Genomic DNA, 8,988 nt, shown 5'->3' with positions numbered 1-8,988 from the left:
AAGATAAGAAAGATATCCTAGTTCTATCGACAAAGCACTCGTCAGAAATGGTGAATGTTGAATGCCGATCAGGAAGCAAGATCAAGCCACAAATTATAGTAGACTATAACAGACAAAAGTCAGCTGTCGACTTATCCGACCAAATGAATGCCTACAACAATCCATTACGCAGGTCCATAAAATGGTATAGAAAACTAGCTTTCGAATTGTTATTAAATACTACGGTTGTAAATAGTTACATTCTATATAAAAATATTACGAAGCAGAAAATTAGCATTACCGAATTTCGGAAAAAATTAGCAGTCCATCTTACAAGTTGTGACAAAGAAAACATTCCACCGAGCAGAATTGCAAGAAGATCCAAAAAAGAACACAAACTCCAAAGAAAATCGGGAAAAGTCTCTGAAGTTCGAAAGTACTGTAAATTATGTTATGACAAAAATGTAAGAAAAGATGGTAGAGAGATGGCAAGGAGAAAGACCAAGCGTGTTGTAACATTTTGTAATACTTGTGAAGGAGAACCATTTTTATGTTTGCTATGTTACAATGAATCCCATTAATCCTGTAATGATACCAAATTAAGTAAATTTTAAATAAATTTTCTGTAATTCCGTAAAATAGTGTAAATTTTATAGTTCTCATGTTACACGCTGTCAGCCACCGATGGGTGACGCGGCCTAAACGGAAAGTCTAGTGTCAGCCACCGATGCACAGTGGGGTATTTGCTCGATCTAGCTGGCCAAAATTACTCCTTTTATTTAATTGGTTCAAAACGTAATTAGCTACTTCTTTATGATAAGATTTAAAGAATTTAAGGATGAAAAATCATTATTATGCGTTTTTTAACGATTTAAATGTTTTTATTCAAATAGTAATATGTAAAATTAAAAATGAATGAAAATATATAACTAAATATAACTAAGAAAACATACAACTAATATAACTAAAAATACATACTACCTATATAAATAAAAATATATATAACATTAATCAAATTATAATGGTCATAGTTCTTCGTCTGAAGACATTTCATATTCCTCCGAAGGAACATTTTCTTCAGGCTCACTATCGTTTGTAGGTTCATCAGGTGGTAGGAGCATTTGCATAGTTTCTTTTAAAAATTGTTTTGTTCTTTTCTTCATTCTGGGTCTCATACCAGTTAAAAGTGGATCAGAATTAATAAGTAATCTATTGAGGACGTCCATATTGCATGCCTCCCTTGAAAATTTTCTTGCATAGTTTTGACGATACAAACGGAAATGTTTATTTCTTGCCTCAGCTGCCTCTTCCGATAATTGTCCAATGGGCAGCAGGGCATTTTTTATTATAATAGGACCATGAATTAAAATTTTGTGTACGGTAGGTGTCATCGGATACCATGGGTATAATTTAACGTATAGCTTTGCCGTGTCAGTAGTATATATAGCGAATTCTTGAATATTTATTTCGTAGCCACTAGATATTACTTCTAAAATAACTTTAAAACGAGTTAGAAGTTCTTGATTTAAGCTCGTTATTTCCGCTGTTACCTCAGAGTTCATAAAAACTCTTCGACTACTATTTCCGTCATTAGTATTGCCGAAACCTGGTTTCGGTACATCAACAATTAAACCCATCTTCTTCCTAAATTCTTCTTGAATTAATAATTTTCTGTCGTGTACGATGCTTTTCTCACTTTCCGATCGTACTTGCCATTTTTTTATGGGTAGCTTATAAGATAAATGTAATAAGTTTTCAAATAATCTTATTCTTGCGTGCAAGATTGATAAGCCAAATTTTAACGTATCTTCATTAATTTCTTTTTGCTCCGCTAAATTATTAAATTCTTTAGAAGATGCACCGCAAATGTAGCACCTCATTGTTGAAGAGTTCTGGGTGACTGCGTTGCACACCTTGGCATCAATCATAGTTAATAGCATTGTATGCCTAACAGATAAATTTCGATCTACCACTGTTACTTTTGATTCTTGCAGAGCATCTATTTGTGTTTGTATATAACAAATTTCTTCATTAATTATATCAACAGATTCTTTAATGAATCTAATCCTTATAGGCCGACAATAACGTGGTGAAGATGGTATTGGATTCTGCCAAATAATTCTTGTATTATTTATGCCACAAGTTAATCGTAGTGGCACAAACGAACTTTGAAATATGTTTGCGTCCGAATCTGCATCGTTGTTAAATTTTTGTTTGTATTGGGACTGTTGCGATCCGTCACACCCCCACTTGGAAATTAGATTTATAGTATTGGCATCTTGTTGGTTTAAAGTTCCTATAACATTTTCTAAATATATTAATAATCTGGTAGTGGTGTGATTCATTAATTCCTGTACACTTATATCCGCAGAGGTAGCAGTCACTGTAAATGAATTTTTATTTGGATAGCAATCCATTTTTACTGTTTTTAATACTGAGTAACATGGGTAGAATTTTTTGTTAGTTTGCCTGATAATTTCGTATTGTCTTCTAGAAAGATCGGCTTCTACATACATTGCCAAAGCCTGGAATGGTAACAATTGCGAATTTTGTTGTTGCGTACTTTTAGAATATGCTTTCTTATATTTATTTGCACGCCTTGGGGAAGTGGTTATCTCTTTCAGCATTTGGGAAGCATCTCTCATTCCACTGGTTTGTAATTTCATGCGAGCAGCAAAAATTAGTTGGTCCTTTTCCACTATGTTCCGTAATTCTTCTGTCTTCCTTCTTTTGCTTCGCTCGTTTGATTCTTCGAAAGTTTTTAGTGGCCGTCCCGATCGTGTTTTTATTTTAGTTACTTCAAATATTCCTTCAAGCCATTCTTGATTCTTTTGAAGAAAAATTTCTTCTTTTTTATGTGCCACTGCCCATCTGTGATTTATTTCCGATTTCACGTACGAAAATTTATGTTTAATTACCTTTCTTTCATTTTCTGAATATTCTTCGCGGCTCAGAATGTAATTTTCAATGAATTTCAATTTATCATTGATATTGCAGACTTTTTGTTTTTGCATTATATTAAAAATATCTCTCCGGGTCATTACTCTAACTCCAGATGAACCTAAACACAAAATTATAATTTTTAAAGTAAAAGTAATCCATAGTGAAAATATATCACGTATGACTGTTTATTATATTTCTAATGATTACAAGAAGATTCACGCGATTCCGAGGAAATTTCTTTTTCGAATATAATGTTAAAGCCTTTCCCTTGAATGTTAAAGAAAAATGAAAGTCGGGACGCACCCTGAAGTATGACAAAACCCTTCGAGTTATGATAATAGTGTCTCTAAAATTGAGTAAAAAATTCCTTTTATTCAACACTCTTTAAGTATATGAAAATAAACGAAGTTTTAATTAAAATGCTTGATATTTATACATACTTACCTGCTTCAGAGGAATCCATATTGCTTATAAATATTTTTTAAAAAAAAGAATAATAACTTTGAAACTCTAATGCCGTAGAAAGTAACAAGGAAACACACGTTCGCTGTTCGAAACGCTCAAGTTCAAACTGATCAAATGTTACGACTGCTAGCGTGAAGGCGACAAAATTGCAGTTTATGACATCCCAGGTACTTATCTTTTTCAGGTAAAAAGTTATTTTTGCCTGCAACGAGTTTGACTAAACTGACTTTTGGCCAGCTAGATCGGGCAAATACCCCACTGTGCGATGGCTGACGTGGCGCTCAACGTGTTAATATACCTACAGGGTGTTCGGCCACCCCTGGGAAAAATTTTAATGGAGGATTCTAGAGGCCAAAATAAGACGAAAATCAAGAATACCAATTTGTTGATGGAGACTTCGTTAAAAAGTTGTTAACGTTTAAAGTTCCGCCCGTACTGAATTTTTTAAATTTAAAAATTTCAAAGTGTTCTGGAAAAATTATATTCGGTTGCGGATGTCAATTACAATAATTTTTGGTGAATAGACATACCCCCGAAATCTTGTGCATTTTCTGGAAAAAAATTCAGTACGAGCGCAAATTTAATCGTTAATAACTTTGTAACGAAGCCTCCATTATCAAATTAGTATTCTTGATTTTCGTCTTATTTTGGCCTCTAGAATTCCCCATTAAAATTTTTCCCAGGAGTGGCCGAACACCCTGTATACATTTCCTTACCCTAATAATAAAGGGAAAGAAAAAGAGACAGGACAGAACCATGGCAAGGGCGTAGTGGCAATATAAGGGCCGCTGCAACCTTGATCAGACAAACCAGGCCTTAAGAAAGATACAGAGGATTCTCCTCTAACGTTGAGTTTGTCGAGCACTTTTTCAATGAGGGTATGTGGTATCGTAGGATAAACGTTTGAGAATACTATTCTTCTATGTTTGACTAATAGAGGTCGAAGTTCTATGTGTTGATTTGCTATAGTAACCTTTGTATACTTGCTAGTCAGTTCGTCGGTTATGTCCTTGGTGGCCAGAAAGATGCAAATTCTGTTGTTTGAAATTCTAGATACGAACCGAATATTTGTCGGACTTGTTAGATTTCCAACAGCTTTGATATAATCTTTGAGTTCAATTCCGTTTTTAGCTTCCATAATGATCGCTTGTTCCTTTTTAGGAACCATATTACTCTGCGTGGTTGATATGTAACTAGCTGGGTTAGAACTTTCAGTACTGGAACGTTGGGCTGCTGGTTTGGTGGAATGACTCCTGTAGTCAGAGGTCATTCTAATGTCGTTGTTGCGAGAGCAGCAACTATTCATGTATTCACTGATCTAATTTCTACAATTTGAAACACTTTATGAACGGAAAAATTTTATGTCCGACCAAGAGGACGCGACAGGCTATTCGAAGTCAGAAGTATTTACTCTCGCACGATAGAAACAAGTCCGCACTTGACGACAATCGACGGAGAACTTGATTAAGATGCTTTGGGTCGACATTGATAGGAAAATAAGACATAAAAAGCCAAAAAATGTTAACAAATTATACAAAGTAATGGAAGCTCCATGGAATTCGATTACCATTGATCGATGAATTCGTTTAATGCAATCTCTGTAAAGACGTTGTGCAGCAGCCATTAAAGCAAATGGCAAAACAACAAAATACTAGAATTAATACGAGTTAACGCAATATTTAATCTAGTTTTAGTATTAAAAACAATGTTATGACATCGATAATATATTGTTCGTAAGTATATGACCGTAAGACAAAAACGCAAGAAAGACTCTAATTATTGTTATCTTGTTTAAAATTTAAGTTAATTAATAGTTATCATGTATTTTTTAAATATATATGTACGTCGTTAAGAAAACGTAGTACTAATTAATTTATACCTTTCCTATGTTTTATTACTAACAACAGAATCTAACCTTAACAAGTGTTCGTAAGTATATGTCCGCCACTGTCTATGTAACATCGCGGATCAGTTTTGGCACGTTACGTTTCGAACGTATAACGAACGGTTACGTTCATTTATGTTATCCGTTCAAGCAGGCATTATTGCAAGTATTGAAATGCAAGTATAGTTCGGGCCACGATATAGCGAGGTCGTAAACTAAACTCTTGAGGGTTGGGACCGACTACTGCTGCGGCACTTAGGGCCGTACATAACATCTTGCTTGAGGATGCCTTCCTAAATGTCTTTCTGTGTTCGTAACTGCACTATCTTTTTTCATTTTCTACATGCATATATTATAAACAGGTAAGATATTAAGATATTAAAGACTTGAGTATGACCTTTACCTGTTACGATACCTCTAAAAATGGCTTTCTAAAAATGGCGGCACTCGATAAAACATTTCTTCGTATGGCCTTGACTATGATCTAAGGCCTTTAGCTGTTCGTATTTCTGCCAATTTACTTGTTTCAGGAACTGAAATGCGTATGCTTTGACACCTATTCGAGTTTACGACCTCGCTATATCGTGGCTTGAACTATACATATTTATATCTAGCGTTACGACACGTTCAGACACGTTGCGTTGGTCGCCTCCTTCTGCGACATAACTATCTCGCAGAAGGAGGCCGCCGAAAGGGAGCGCGAGCGGGCCGCGCAGCTCGCTCGGAGGGAGGCCAGGGCGAAGCGTCCTTCGCCTCCTGGCCCCCTCCATCAGCCTTGTGGTCCGGTGGGACCTCCAGAAGTGGGGTGGCCCGTCTGCACTCTCCTCCGACCATCACGTCGGTGGCCAGGAGATTGGCGGGCCGCCCCTGGGGGCTGCAGGTGAGCGGTGCTAGGGGCCCGAGCACCGATGGCAGCCCGGTGCCGCGGGTATCGAGTGACCTGGCGTCCGCGGCGGAAAAATCAGGGGGGGAGGGACATGTCGTCCTTCCCCTGCGGGATGAGCCTCGACAGACAAGGCAAGGCGGGGGACTCTGTGATGTCTCATTAGAGTTCCCGGTCCCCCGCCGCAGCGCCGGAGGACTATCACCGTGGGGTTTTAGCCGGTAAGAGTCCGGCATTACCTCGAGGCCCCCCCCCCTACTTGGGGTATCGGGGTGTCCATAAGGATTTCCCCACGTACAAAATAAAAAAAGAGACACGTTACGTTGCGGGCAGGCAAAGATCAGTACATATTCTTTAAAAGAATGTTTATGTTCAGGCGTGCATCTGGGCCCCACGACCCACAGTGGTTCCGACTGAAAAAGGACCTAACTATGGTCTAAGGTTCTTATCTGCTCGTATTTCTGTCAATTCGCTTGTCCCGATAGCTGAAACATGTTTACTTTGACGCCTATCTGATTTTACGAGCTCGCTATATCGTGGCCCGGACTATACCACTTGCAAATAACTGTATCGTTATTATTATTGTTGTTGTTTTTGTTAATTTACATTTTACATTATTAACTCCATGGCCTCTCGATCTAATTCTTTTATTTTTTTATTGCGTGATTTTATGTGTATATTTGAAATGCATGCTTCTTTTGACATCTGACACATACATTTCAAATATACGCACAAAATCACGCATAAAAAAAATAAAAGAATTAGATCGAGAAGCCATGGAGTTAATAATTAAATAATGTAAAGTACCAAGAACAGCAACAACAAGAAAATATTAGAAATAGTTTATTTATTATACATTGTTTTTTTATTGTCAATATATGTAATAAATCAAAGTTTTTAAGATTCGTCTGTGTCATCTATTTCTGTTGCTTCTTCACTTGAATCATCTATATTATCTACAGCTAGGGGAGATTGAGGCTAAAAGTTCCGATTTTGAGAAAACATAAAAAATGGTTACGAAATAATGTTGCTACTTTTTTTACTCCAGATTAATTTGTTGTTAAATTTATTATATTTTAAGATTTTCAGCTCAAGTGTACTATATTTCAATAAGTATTTTATAGGAACTTGTTTGTGACTGGTCCGGAGTAAAGTTCCGAGAAATGAATTCCCGTGTCCGGAACCGAAACGGATAATATATATAAATACAAGATGCATTTGCCTGAACCGTTCCGTTTACGTTCGTGTCGTAAACGGATAGTATAAATCGACCTTTACGCTTGTAAACTAGGATTACTTTAGGTTGAACTGTGAGAGGTAGGTAGGCCATTGTTACGGCAATATTGCCGATTTTTCGGCTACCTCTTAGCCAATCCTATTCGAGCACTGACTCAAGTTATGTTCCACTCTGTCCTACTACGTTGCTATTCTTTTGTAAGGCGTAAAAACGACCATCAACGCTATTGCAAGGACGGATCAACTACCTGGCGACGAATCTTATTGGAAGTTACCGATATTACGGTAGCACGCCTATCGTAGAAAAAATGGCGGTATATGACGTTGCTACATACCATAGAGAGATGAGTTTGATGGTCAGGTACGCCGATTAGCCATAGCGTAATAGAGACGCCTGCTTTCACACGCATTGTCATTATTGGCTGAGTCGATCACAACTACAATTCCATCGTGTGAGGAAAGACGCAAACGAAATGTCTAGCGATAGAGTAGAGTAGGACAAGACGGAGGGACATTGGCGTAACCGTACGCACAAAATACTAGCCATGAATAGAACAAAAATGTATCTCTCATGGTTATAAAAACCCTACTACTATGCAGCGTGACGTCAGAGCGGGCCTCTCTAGTGGGAATAAGGCGGCGCGAAGACCTTCTCTCCCCTTGCCCTTGCCCCACTTAGTTTGTGGGTGCCTAGCCAACAAGTCATCTCTCTATGGTACATTAACCGCTGCGAAGAAAGTTTTACACATTAATTTTCAAAGGAATGCTTTATTTTCATTTGACAAATGGATAAAAGTATAATTATAATTTCAAAGTATAATTTTACAATATTTTTAATATAATAATAAATTTTTATTTTACCTCCTCGCAGTTCAGGCGTATTTAAACTAAAAACAATATTTGAATTTTGTTATGTTTCAACTGCAAAATAAGTTAACTAATAAGCCAATAAGCAAAATATTCGTAGTACGTATAGAGTTTTACTTTTTATTTACCCATTTTTGTCCAATGACATTGCTTCTAAGATAATCACGTTCATTACATATCAGTTTTTTTCTTTGTCATACCCCGGGAAGTAATTAAAAAAAAATCAATACGTCAACCGATGGAGAATGTAATAAAGGATATGTGTAGGTACCATTACATTCGGTTGAATAGTTTGGGGCGTGTTGGCACGGTTCGAACAATGCACACCGGCACGTAGTTCGGAATAACCATATTTTTTGTTGTGAACAAACATAGATATTTAAAAAAAATTGTTTTCACAAGTTCAAGAAAAAATTTATACACGGTAAACAGGTCATTTTGACTGGACGCACATATTTCGTGTAAAAAATTCGGGAAAATACCGCTCGTTTTGAGTAAAATAGATCGCGTTACGATCATTAATAATTCATTAATCGTCAGTTTTAACATGAATACTGCATTTTTAAGCTTCTATGTTACTAATGATTCTTTGAAGAAACTGATTGTGACTTTCTTATTGATGTTTTTATTTCGATATAAAATTGGTACAATAAAAATGTATTTGTTAAGAGTGAGTCTAGGGATATTCGTCGGAGGTATGAGGAATGGGATATAGGCGGAAAGGACAGGG

Source organism: Colletes gigas, unplaced genomic scaffold (assembly GCF_013123115.1).
Source record: "Colletes gigas isolate AHSC1104 unplaced genomic scaffold, ASM1312311v1 Colletes_gigas_Sc00050, whole genome shotgun sequence".
NCBI lineage: Eukaryota > Metazoa > Arthropoda > Insecta > Hymenoptera > Colletidae > Colletes > Colletes gigas.
Note: the sequence above shows the minus strand (reverse complement) of the source record.